General features: G+C 36.3%; 1 protein-coding gene across 2 annotated transcripts in view; it reads left to right on the forward strand.

The window, feature by feature from the left end:
• The window catches only part of SLC4A4 (solute carrier family 4 member 4), a 355,627-nt gene that overhangs the window by 200,344 nt on the left and 141,461 nt on the right, over positions 1–13,822 (forward strand). The gene's annotated exons all lie outside the window — the stretch shown is intronic.

Genomic DNA, 13,822 nt, shown 5'->3' on the forward strand with positions numbered 1-13,822 from the left:
TTTTTTCGAACTTTAGTTTTCTGATTCAAGATCTACAAAATTGCTGTAAAATTCAAACAAAGCAAAAATGAATAAAATATAAAGTGAAAATTAACCCTTCAAAATAACAGCTATTAGCAATTTGAGGTAGTCTTTCGGACTTTTTTATGCATACTTTGATATGTATATATGTAAAATAAAAACAAGATCGTAGTGTTCTGCAGCTTGAGTTTTTTTTAACTTAATGATACCACAGACACCTACCTTATTCTCCTTAAAGGCTGTGTAGTACACATGAGTCATGTTTTATTGAATTGATCTTCTATTAATTGATATTGAGTTATTTTCAGTTCCTTGCAATTGCAAATAACCCTTTAAGAAATAACCATATGGTAATTTTTCTGCATTCTTTCATGAGTATTTCTGGAGGAGAAATTTTTGTAAGTGGAATTGCTGGGTCACTATGTATTATTAATCCAATCACCTTTCTAAAAGATTATACCAATTGTGTCCTAGATCTTTTAAACACTTTAATAAATGCTCCTCCACTGCTAAGATACTGTTTGCCAGTCAAATTTGAATTTCTCCTCTAGGATTTACTTCACTAAAAGCTTAGTGATTCAGTTAAAGTGAAAAGAATTTCAGTAACTAGCATCTGCCTCCCAGCTCACTTTGGAGGCTTTTTTCAGAAGCTTAAAATATAGAGATTAAAACTGGGTTCATCCTCCTGGTCTAATTGGATGTCCGAGCTGGCTAATTGTCTGTATTCTGAGGTAAGGAGGTGAAAAGTGCAGTGACCAAAGACTTGGCCACCTGTATGTTTCTCACTGCCTCGGCTAAAGGTGTTGCTGTTCCCAGCTTTCAGAGAGCTCTTCAGGCTGTGTGGGAATTTCCTTGGCAACCAAAAATGGCTTCATCTCAAACACTACTTGGTGGTCAGCATTTGGAACCAAAATAAAAATTGCAAGAAGAATCGGACAAGTGTTCTCTTTGAAGCGTTATTCAACACATTTGCAGCTTGGCTCTGAAGCTCCTTCCTTCCCTCCCCTGCTCCTCCCTCCCACCTCTTAGGAGAATTTTAAGTGAACTAGCATCCAGACTGTACAGTTAGTTAAATAAAAAGTTTTATACTTTTTATTTGGAAGTGCTTTATTAGGAGCTTTGAAGGAGTGCTGTCATCTGGAATAGCTAATAAGAAGGTCAGGGAACCATTTCTTACATGTTGAGGCATATTTGCAACTCTGCTGCTTCCCGATTTCCCTCTCAACAGGGAGTCTCTGCAGAGGAAATTTATGAAGAGGTCACACCATGGAAGAAAGTTTTCCTTGCTCTTCTTTAGAAAGAGAAGGACTTCCCACTGTTTTCACCTCACTTGTCTGATTGATCCAGTGGCTGGTTGATTTATTTGCCTCAGCAGAATCTCATGACCTTATCAGTCACCAGCAGAACGTCCTGACTTCTCCATGTGTTACGCCAATGGTCTGGTTTCACTCCCTAGAACTGATGAAAACAATACTTCTTTTTCTTTGCTGCCATGTTAAAAGCTCAGCAGTAATTTTTTTCTACAATGTGAAAGCCAGTGGTTAATCATACAAGCTGACATTCATGCTTAATCAGTGTTCTATGCATACACATTCGAGAGAGTAGAAAGTAAAACTGAGTCATTGCATAGGGAGCCATTGTAAACTTTGAACTTCAAAATTAGCTGCACTGTTGACCAATCAGTGGCTCTACTCAATAGTATTGAGTCTATTCTTATGAAAACAATAATTAACAACAGCTCTCATAGCTTAGACACCAACTTACACTAATGCTTTGTGATTGGTTCTATCGACCGCATTTTATATATTGGCAAACTTGAAGCACAAAGAAATTAAGGAATTTTCCTAAAGTTAAATAGCATTGAAGAGGAAGAACTTCATTTGGTCCTAGTGCCTGTGCTCTTAATGAGTGTAGTAAATTCTGCCTATTTGGATTAGATTCTCTTCTGGGTCTCAAGCCACAGTGAAACAGAAAGGTGTCCAATTGACGGTTTTTGGCCATTGGTTTGTTCTTGAGGCATATATCATGCTGAATAGGCTAATCATCAGAATTGTATTAAAAAAGCCAATAATTAAAAAAACTTCTTATGGATCTTATGGTGACTGGATGGATGTTTTTGGTGCCACAGTGATTAAAAGGCTCAGTGCTGTGTGCCCATACTCTGGGTGGGCTTGGTGGAGGTCAGTGAGAAGAGGATGTATGATTTAAAAAAAGCATAATATACGCACCCAGATTGTAAGTTTATATCTAGCTGGGGAGAACAAATAAACTGTGTGGTGTTGATAGTAAAGTGCAGCGGGAGTTCAGTGAAAGACAAGATTACTGTGTGGGCCAGAGCTGTCAATCAAAGAGAAACAAGGGACTTTAGAAGCATCTTTCCATTTTAGAGAACAAAAATAACAGAAGAAAAGAGTTTTAGCCAAATAAAACATTCTTTCTTGGATAAATAATTAGGTAAGAAATGAGAAAAAATAAATTGGAATGCAACTGTCTTCAGTTTAACAATTCAAGTGAATAACTTATTTTATCCAATAAATGGAAAATATTGTGGCTTTTAGAATTCTTTGAAATAATGGCCAAAGACTACCCAAATTTGATGAAGTAAAACATTTTAATGTTATTATTTATTTATTTATTTTGTAGAGTCACCTGTAGAATTAGCAAAAGTGGATTAGACTGGCTAGTTAACATGTCCAGACCACGGTGGATAAAAGAGTTAAAACTCACTTGATTTCTGGATTTTCACTTGGGCTTTACTGAAATATCCCATGGTTCTTTGACTTTCAGCTGGTTCAGTATTCATTCTCACTGGAGATACAGTCACCTCCAGGACATTAAGTCTGACAGATACACATCATTATAACAATATTTTTTTTTCTGGTAAAAAGAAAAAGCAATATTTATTGAACTTTTTTCATTAGGCTGATCATAGCTTTGAAGACTTAAATAAGCAGGTTAAACCTTAGTTCTTCTGAACGTCAGTTTTCTGAGCCATAGTATAGGTATTGTAATTTAGACTGAACTGCCTTCTCCACAGGTTGTTGTGTGAAAAGAAAAATGCTTAATACACTTTAAAATATTATATAAATCTTCATTATCATAGTTGTTTTTATTATTTATTTATTTATTCCCCTTGTATTCCTCTATTCAATCTTGGCTGCCACAATCAGACAGAACGCATGAGGACTTTTTTCTTGCATCTGTAGTGGAGTTGTTTTTATTGTTTAAATGGGCTATACTGCTTTTTATTTTTGGTTTTGTTTTGCGGTAAGATTAGGTGGGATGGAAGTCAATTTTGTTTTAGATACCATTCCTCATCTTTTAAATTTACATTGTTAATTTGGCTCTTTGGGATTTCATGCTCTTAACCTGTACACTTTACTGCTCTACCCCCTACTCTAATGAAACGGGTCTGGCTGTCTTTCCACAAATATTGTTATTGTGTGACCATTTCTATTGGACCCAAATGTCTCTTTTTCTCTCCACTTTTCCAAGTCTGACTTTTACTTCAAAGCCTTTTAAATGCTACTTTTTCCTTGTATCCATCCTTGAATATTCCAGCTGATGTTCATTACTTCTGTCTTGAATTTCTAGCATCATCTAGTACTTACTATTTGCCTCACTAATTTGTCCCTTTACACGGACTCACATGTTGGCTATTGTTTTCTTTGTGTATGTCTCACCTTCTCTACTGGGGGCGAGGCAGGAGTCTTGCGAGTTAATTGCTGAAGGTAACGATGATGATGACTAATTAGGGAGAATAAGCTTCTTACCCTTTCTCTAAGAACTTTTTTTTTTAAGGCTAATAAAATGACTATGACTATGACTTTTTTTGAGAAACGTGATATCTCAGAGTATTGTTATTGTCTTATCTTTTCATTCTGGCGACTTTAAAAATTAGTACCTCTTATGAGCACTGGCAGTGTTTCATCATATTAACCAGTTGCTTGAAATGCACATTCTTGCCCATCTCATACATTTTTAATTTTTTTAATTTGGGGCAATCACGTAAATGCTAACATTTCAAATACAGTTTGCTCTTTCATTGGTTAAAATCCATTTACACATTTTTCTTATAATGAAAACTGAATGAACATAGTTAGCTGGCTGATTGACATAGCTGAAAGACGATGCCGAATCATTTTTTTCCTTTATTTAAAACAAAATGTAGTGTGTCTCAAGGACATATTGTAAAAGCCAGCTGTCAGCACAGAAAGATGTTCTATTGTAAGATGACATGGTATTGCCAAGTTTTTCCAAGTGTAGTTCATTTCAAATCATGGACCGTACAACATTCTGTTTTCAGATATGAGCTACTTCATTTTTTATGACATGAAATAGTGCAAAATTAGGGGTAAGGCAGATCAAACCGAGAAAGGATTTATCAATGAATGGGATTTATTATTGGACTTACTAATCATATACATTATAACCCTGTCTCACACATTTTTCTTTTTTTGTTTGTTTGTCGACTGGCTGGTATGGGGATCCAAACCCTTGACCTTGGTGTATCAGCACCATTCTCTAACTGATTAACCTAACTGGCCAGCCCTACATTTTTGTTATAGTTTAGATTCCAAAAAACAGCATTGTGGTAATGATCCAAGTATATTATTGAAAATAAGCAAGAACAAGTCAGATAGAAATCCAACTACGTACTAAAATGACCTTTGGTCAAAATGAAATAAGCTTCTCTTATTGTGTCTTTGATTGTATTATTCACTTTTTCTCAAATGAAACTTATGGATAAAGCCTTTTTCAATATCAGCTCATTTTTGATACTGAGAAATAAACAAGGGGAATTACAGAAATTTCAATAAGTAGCCTCTGTGTGGAGGCGTTGTATGAAGAGAAAACTAGGTAGATAATTTACTGTCTTGTTGAGTTATGATCTCCAAGAAGGCATTCGCAGTCACTGCTTTATAGAAGGAAAATCTTGTTTAGAAAAACAGCAACTGCCACTACCATTTAAAATAGTTGTGAAACTCTTTTTTAAAGTGGAGCGTTCTCATGGAGTAGCTCTTTTCATCAGTATGTCATAAAAACATCTGTAAAAATGTGCCATGAAGGGATTATCATGGGGAGATGTCAGTGTTTCTATCCCCATATCTTCCATGAGGGAAGTCCTACTAAGGGAGTAGAGTGCAATTAGTTCTTTTGAAAGACCTGGATTCATGTCACATTTTGGTTTTCAGTTATAAAAATCCTGTATGGTTTTTAATTTTTAAATGATGTGTTGAAGTACAACGTGCAGGTTTTCTCAAAATAAAAAAAATGAAAAAAAGAAATAAAATGCTTAGAAAATGGCTTATTATAAGATTCTTCCTTCTCTAATATAGTTATGCTAGGGGCTATATGCCCCTATGCTTATGTAGTTTTTAATCGGTGCCTAAAGTGAGTGATGAGCTATCCTGTCTTCATTTTAGCTGTGCTTTCTTGTTCTAAACTCCTAGTTTGTAATGTCTCAGTGTGGAAAAATAGGAGAAAAGGATTTAAATCAAAGGAGAGAATATTTAATCATTACAGTGTTTTCTAGATAATAGGAAATGTTTTACTTGATATAGTAGAAAAGCCTGAGTTTTATAAGCCTAGAGATGTTGGTTCAAATTCTGGCTTCCCTCCTCACTAGCTGAGTGATCTTGTGCAGTAATTATATCTCTGAGTAATTAATATCTCTGAATCTTACAAAAAAGTTCGTAAAAAACTTGTCTCCTCATGTTCTTATGAGAATTAAGTAGATAATGTGAAGTACACCAGGCACAGAGTAGGTGCTTAGTAAATATTACTTCCTTTTCTCTGCCCGCTTCTCTGTTCTCCTTGAGAATAGAGGAACGGGACAAACTATGAAACAAAGTAGTCAGGTGAAAATAGAACAAGTAAAATGGAGCAACCAAGTCAGGCAATATATTTTTAATTTTTGGAGTGGTTCAGGAGAAAGTAGTAAAATAGAACATTGGTGCACTGTTTTTGTTTTTATTAGAACAGATCTTAATTTAGAATGAGTCTTTATTAAATAGCTCCATAGGAACATATAGACACAATTTTGTACTGGTGGCACTTTCTCTTTCCCGTGTGCTTTCTTGAAAGTGACAAGCCACCAGCCAGTCTATGGTAGTACACTAAAAATTATTTTTCCATTCATACATATCATTATGATTTTTAAAAGTGAGAATGTAGAGACCTGACAAAGCACTGGGGGGATATATAGAAAATGTAAGACAAGCTTTTGTACTGAAAGAGGGTACAGAAAGTGTCACTCATTGCTTAAAACCATTTTATGAATACTCATTGCCTTTATGATAAAGCCCAGAATCCTTGGCATGACCTTCAAAACCCTGTGTTATCCTGCCTAATGCCTCTCTCCAAAGGCCATGTGCAAGGTTCTCTCCCTTGCTGACTTGACTCCAGCTACATACACAGTGTTCTTTCAGTTCCACTAGCATGCCATTCTCCCTCCTGCCTTTGGGCTTTTGCACATGCTATTTCCTTTGACTGAAATACTCTTCCTCTTCAAGCAATGGCTGTTCACCTATTATTTCTCTATAGATGTCATCTCTTCAGGGAAGTTTTCTGTGACTTCCCAGTCTAGGATGGGGCCTGCTTTTATAAGTTCTCATTGCACAATATGCTTTTCCATCATGAACTGTCATCAAATAATTGCATATTTTAATTTTTGGTTAAGTGTGTGTCTTCACCAATAGGCCATTTGCCTCAAAATTGAAGAGGTTATCAACAGACTGTGGCTCATGAGCCACAGCCTGCCAATAACTCATTCTTATATGGCTGGCAAGCTAAGAATGGCTAGTTTTAGCAGTTTTAAAGGGTTGTTAAAAAATATGTTACAAAGACTTGTATGTTGCCCACAAAGCCTAAAATATTTACTATTTGGCCTTTCACTGAAAAAGTTTGCCAAACTATGGTCCAAATTATTGCTATATATGTTGAATAGATGAACATAAATATATTATGTACCATGTTTTCTCTTCTGAGCAGAACATTGGATTGTAGTGAGGTATCCATAGAGTCCTAGTGTTATTGTCATAAACATTTTTGACTATCTGAGTGCTGTGGGAATGTCAGAGGGCTCTTAGCTAGATAAACAATGGAACTCAGACTTTGTTGATTAATAACCAATGTACATATGGAAGGGGTATGTAAGGCCTTGCTTGGCACTTTTTAGCTTGCATTGCTCTTCTGAACAGATTTATTAGCAATTTGGATTAAGACACAATGCATGATTGAGAGATTTTTTAGATAACAATAAACTGACAAGGTTAGCTATCTATATTTTAAATAGTAGAATCAAGATGGAGAATGATCTTGACAGGCTTGAAACCATGGGAATTTAACAAGAGTGAAGGTGAACTATGTAAGTTCAAAACTTGAAGTAAATAGGAACCTGTGGAAAATACTACTTTATTTGGAAAGAAAGTTTATGACTTTTATCAGATTTAGACTTTTCAAAGATGCCCATTATTCAAAAATGATTGAGGGGATGTGGTAATTGGCAGAGCAAGATGCTGGGGAACTCACCTAAGAAGAATAATTGAAGTAACTCATCCAGAACTTTTAAAGATGAGAAGGCTTGAGGTGTAGGAAGTTCATGAAAGTTGCCTTCCAGTGATAGAGAATAGATTATTGTATGTTGCTCCAGCCATCAAATTAAAATAGCAGGTGGAAGTTTCATGGAGGCAGTTTTTAATTCAATGTAAGGATGAATTATATGGGAAATAGAGCTTTATCGCTAATTTAGTTATGAAGTTTTTATTGAGTTCTCCTTTGCACTGAATGCTGTAGTAGGGATCAGGACTGCAAAAGCGAACAGCACACAGTGCCTGTTCTTTGTGGGTTCTCGTTACAGACTGTGAGACAAATCGGTAAGCAATGGAGAGGGTTATATGTCCTGGCCCAGAGAAGGGAATATGAATTCTTGCAGGGACTGGGCAGTGGGCAGAGGTGATATTTGAATTAATTCTTGAATGCTTTTTCTTTCATTATAATGTTAAAGAAGAAGCAAATGACTATATGTTAGGAATGTAGTCATTGAGTGGACTAGATGGTCTTTGAATTCTTTTAAAATTTTCTGATTTGATGAATACCAAATGAATGGCATGGGAATTTAAAAATAAGAGGCAGGACTTTGAGCTGCAGTGTACCCTGAAATAAAAGAGTGAAGGGACCCTCGGGCTCAATATTCATATCAGTCAAGTGATCTTAACCTACTGGTGGCTCAGTCAGAGGGCTTTTAGGTACAGATGAAGAACGTCTCAGGGAAACTTGTGTATGGTTGCTGCCTGCCCTTGTGACAGAACCTTACTTTTGCCTTGATTCGCTTTTCTGATCCTTCAGTGTTCTCTATTGTTCTAATTTGGTACATGTTCTCGGAGACCTCAGTGACGAGTACTTTTAAAAAATCTGCTCAGTAAATAATAGCATGACTACTACAGACTTAATTATAGCTATACAGCTGTCTGTTTGAAGTGTTCTGCTGGAGCCATATGGTCCCTTGTATATCCCAGACTTGGAAGGGCCTGGTTTCAATGTTTCCCAGCTGGTAGTTTTGAATTCTCAAAGAACTGCAAGCAGCCATTTGGAAGTCAATAGATGGTGTGTGTGCTTTACCTTGACCATCTCTCTACAGATGGACATTTTATTGACAATTTCTTAGTAGATCCCACACAATCAGATATTAAAACACCCACCCAGAAAGGTCTTAAAAGCTTTGTCTAGTTATTAGTTTTATTAGTTATTAGATTTTTGTTGCCACATTTGATGTGCTAAGCAAAAAGTACTTTTATATTTAATCACGTTCACTCAATGGCTTTTTAAAAAAAGTATTCTAATGGGTGATTTTTAAAAGTTATTTTCTGTCCCAGTGGAATGGTAGGAACAGAAGTGGAGGAGGGCTCAGGAGAGGGAACCTGCCTCTGTTCTAGCCCTGTGACCCTGGAACACATATTTGGCTTCTTTGGGCCTCTGGAGAGCCAGGTCTGGGCCTTTCTAGGTCCCTTCCATTTCCCAAACCCTTTGATTCAGAATCAGCTGGGGAAGGTGCTTTTGCCAGTGATACACATCTGGAGGAGAGGGCCAGGTTTCCTCTTCCCACTGTGGTGGTCTGTGCATCTCTTCTGCCTAATGCTTAGAAAGCCCAAATCACCCATTCCTTCGGCCACAAAAATCTTAAACTTCATAGAGTAACAGAGTTTGGGCCTTTATTATGTACTTCTTCAGTTTAAAGACCGCCTAATGCAGGAGTTCTTAAGCTTTTCTATGTCAAAGATCCATTTGAGTTTGTGACGAAACTGTGGATGCTTTCACTAGAAAAATGCACGATAAATACATAGGCATCAAAAGTTGCATGTAATTTCAAGGTGCCCATGGACTCCCTGGATCCCCACCAGGGACACCAAGTGAAGAACTGCTGCACTGTGCTTTGATAAGAGCCCTGCCATTTTTTTGTTCTGAGTGAGGGGAACTGCAGGTGAGGTTGAAGACAGTGAAGTCGAAGCTGTGAGGTCCGAAGCACCAGCTCTGAGGTTCATATGGTACCAAGGGCAGAGCTTTGTCAGGTTTATGGACTGCACTGGGGTGGAGCAAAGGGTAGGAAAAGCAGTGGACAGTGTTTTCTCATCTCAGTTCCTGCACAAGAAAAGCATTCTGAATAGGCATTTATCAAGTCATTAACTTGCAGCTCTTGATTGCCTATGTTACCCTGATGATTCCATCCTCCCACCTCTCATCCCTTGAGCTTTTTAAGAGAGCAGTGTGTATTTTTTTATTAGCTGTTCAGACTGGGATGTGTGCAGAAGAGAAAGCACATGGAACATTTCCCCCTAAATTGTAATTTTTTCTGGAAGTCACTAGCCCCACAATGTTAATTTTTGTTGATTATTTGTTTGTTTGTTTGTTATGACTTCATTTCGTTGTTCCTTCCACAACCTTTCTTTCCTAATGGCAGCTGGAGGTTGTGGGACAGAAAGAATAAAAAAAACCTCTAAGTTTAGGATCTTTCTTTTTGGGATGGGAGAGGGAACACTGTTTAGGTATACTGATTTTTAGATATTAATAGGTAGGACAAGAGTTAGAAATAAAGCATTTCATGTTTTCTTTTCCCTGCTGAACATAGTAATTCAAGGACAAGTGTGTCATTCTGAGTTAATGCAAATAAATAAAATGGTGCAGTTATTATGAGGAATTATATTTGTTTTACAGTATAGCTGCATCAGACCACCCACGCACACTCAGACTTCAGTTCATCTGATTTTGTAGCCTTACTGCAGGTAGGATTTCTATAACATTCTCAAGTTAAATCTCATGCATTTGTACACTTGGTAGAATTAACTTACCTACAGAGGTAGTATATGGATATATGTTTTTAATTCTATGATACAAACTGGAGAAAGAGATTTCTTTCTAAAATCAAGATGATATATATATATATCCAAATTAAAAGTGGTACCAATTTAGCTGTATTTTACTTTATTCCTTTGAGAAAGAAAAATTTTATTTTGCCAGTCACCTTTTTCCTTTTTTTTTTTCTAGGATTATATTAAAACTCTAATGTGATTATAATTAGTTACCATTTATTGAATATCTACTATGCTGTTTCAGGCACTGTGCTAGGAGCTTTTTACATATTATCTATAATGTGACATATTATCAACCTCACTTATGAAGAAGATAAATGTAGAAGGTAACCTTGTGCTCATCTCAGCAGCTGTTCAATAGGTTAAAATAAAAGAAGACTTTAGGGCACAGATATTTTTAGTACCCAGCCAGATTTTCACTGATATATCAATCAGTCACCAGTATTGATGAGATATTTGCGTTTAGTGTTAGAGAGCATTAGGCATTTGAAGAAATCCAGTTCTTGTGTGTCGTGCTAGACTCTTCCTGCTCCTTCATCCCTGACCTGGGCATTCAATAAGTGCTATATGCTCTGCCTTTTAATTTTTCTCAAATCTGTTTCAGTATTCAATCTCTACGAGTGCTTTCTTGATTCAGAGCCTCATAATATTCTTCCATTTAACACATTTATTGAGGGACCTGTTATCTGCCTAGCCTTGTGCATAAAGACTTTCAAACATTACCTCATTTACTCCTCTTAACAACTGTGTGAAATAGTCGTTTATTATCCCCATTTTACAGATGAGAATATCAGCTTAAAGAAATGAAGTAGTTTGTCCAAGGCCCACAGCTAGTAAGTGGAAGAACTAAGATTTGCTTACAGCTGTCTGATTCCAAAACTCACCTTCTTTATCTATATTTGAATTTAAAACAACAGGATAACAATTACAAAGCTTAGCATGGTGAAGCTTGGACTCTGGAGACAGACAGCTTTTGGTTTGAATGCTTGCTCTGCATTTTCTAGTTTTGTGATCTTAGTCAAGTTATGTAATCTCTAAATATCAGTTTCCTCACGGGTAAGTGGCAACCACAATAATAACTCGCTTATAGAAATGTGGTGAGAATTCAATGAAGTGACACATGTAAACTTTCCGGTCCAGTGCTGGCCAGAGATCACTGATTAAAAAATGTTAGTAATCACCATTATTATTATTACTATTAATAATTTAAAAATTGTTACTGAAGACCTTTGTGCCTCTTGGTGACAATGGTGCCTTTAGATTCAGCCTTACCAACATGAAATTCAAAATCTTAAATTAGGAAGGAATTCAATGTGCAGCTATTCTCCCGAAGCAGGACTCCCTTTCAAAATCCCACTGATAAATTCCAAGCAAGGTGGAACTTTCAGAAACTTCAGCAGGGATTTTTAAAAATAATGAATGATAGTGACCTGCGGTCATAAGCTGTGGAGTCAATAAAGGAGTTTTGCATCTCACTGAGACCTTTCTGAGGTTTTCTACCATCAAAGGGAGCACCTTTTGTGGAGCTCGCTTGTTTTTATGCAGAGCATAGTGATGCCACAACACAGCTGTAATCATGTGGATTTCATGTACTTAACAAACATTTATTGAACACTTACTGCAAAGCTATGACTTTATAAGTCACTGGGGAAACAAAGTCAAATAATATATTTTTTTTATAGGGTACTTTCAAGCCTTTTTAAAAATACTTATAGTCTAATAAGAGTCACAGGCAAGTGACTCTTGATAGGCCTTATGATAAGAATAACTATAGAGGTAAGGCCAAAGAAAGTAAGAGAAGGTGGGGAAAGTCAGGGTTAAGCTTATTTTGCCATGGTCCTGGCTAGAGTCTGGAGGCATAGGTGGAATTTGTCATCTAAAGGGCAGGGTAGGGAGGGCAGGACATGCAGGTGGAGGGAATTTCCTACCTGGTAGATTAATGAAGATTTCAGGTCTCCTTCCTTGAAACATAGAGCAGGTGGTCCATGTTTACATACAGTAGAGCTCATGATACAGCAATGAAATAGGAAAAGAATGTACAAAAAGTTACCTAACTCAGCTAGCACGTAGAGTTTTCAGGTTCTTGTTTTTCTTTAAATCCTTTTCAAAGTGCTATTCTCTTTATTTGGGTCTTCTCCTTTCTCTTGTGCCTATTTTATTTTATGCAGTTAAATATTTTAAATACTTTAAAATGTGCTCATTAAAATTTTTAATTTTAATTATATAATAATAATTTTAATTTTAATCTGTACAGAGCCTAAACCACTGAAGATGCTAATATTGGTTTGCTGTATAAAAGGCTCAGAGATTTTTAGATTTTATTTTTGCTATAGGCTCAGAGTTTCTAAACTTCAGGTAGTAAAATTTATTCATTAGACACATAAGGGTTTCATAGTGTAGAGAAGTGGCTAGAGCATTAAAGTTTAGAATGTCTGGATTCTAGTTGTCTCCTGGCCATTTAGCTGCATGAGTTTGATGAAGTCCCTTAAACTTTTTGAACCTTAGTTTCCCTCATCTGTAAAATGATGTAACAATGCATTTTTCACAAGCTTGCTTTAAGAGTCTAAGTAAAATAGCATAAGTGGATGTGTTTTTAAAACTGTAAGTAGCTATATGCGTATTGGTTATTTTTTAAAAAAAATATGAGACATAAGAAAGTGTAGGGGGCTGGCTGGTGAGCTCAGTTAGTTAGAGTGTGGCCTTATAACACCAAGGTCAAGGGTTTGGTTCCCCATACTAGCCAGCTGCTAAAGAAAAAAAAAAAAAAAAAGAAATTCTGACTTAGAAATTTTGACAAGTTGATTTTTAAACTAGGTCAGTACTTGAAATTTCATTCTGTTTAGGAAATCAGAACTAATGGATTGTACTTGATATTATATTTAGTTTAATAGCCATTTGTAAATGAGCTGCTTTGCAGAATCATTTGCATTACTGGTGGTGAGATGTCTATATTTGGAAGGAAAAATTAGAAAATCACATTTTCTCCTGCAGGGTACTGTTTTCATCTAGAAGTTATATATTTTTAAATGGAATAAATGAAAGTAGAAGAATGTTCAAAAAATAAAATCAGGTAGCCATAGAGCCTTTTGGCATCTTGTCTTATTTAAAGACTTTTTCTACACTGTTTAGTATTTTTATACACTCTGGAAATCTCAGAGCACATCATAAAAGATAAGTACCAATAGCATTATAAGTGATTGTCTAAATTTTGGATTCTGTGGGCTATCAAGCAATATCTCTTTTGGGCCAACCCCGTGGCTCACTCGGGAGAGTGCGGCACTGGGAGCGCAGTAGCGCTCCCACCGCGGGTTCGGATCCTATATAGGGATGGCCAGTTGGCTCACTGGCTGAGTGCGGTCACAAAAAAGGACAAAAAAAAAAAAAAAGCAATATCTCTTTCTAGGCTTCTTAGATATTGGGCAAATGGTATTTAA

This window comes from Cynocephalus volans, chromosome 9 (assembly GCF_027409185.1).
Source record: "Cynocephalus volans isolate mCynVol1 chromosome 9, mCynVol1.pri, whole genome shotgun sequence".
Taxonomy (NCBI): Eukaryota; Metazoa; Chordata; class Mammalia; order Dermoptera; family Cynocephalidae; genus Cynocephalus; species Cynocephalus volans.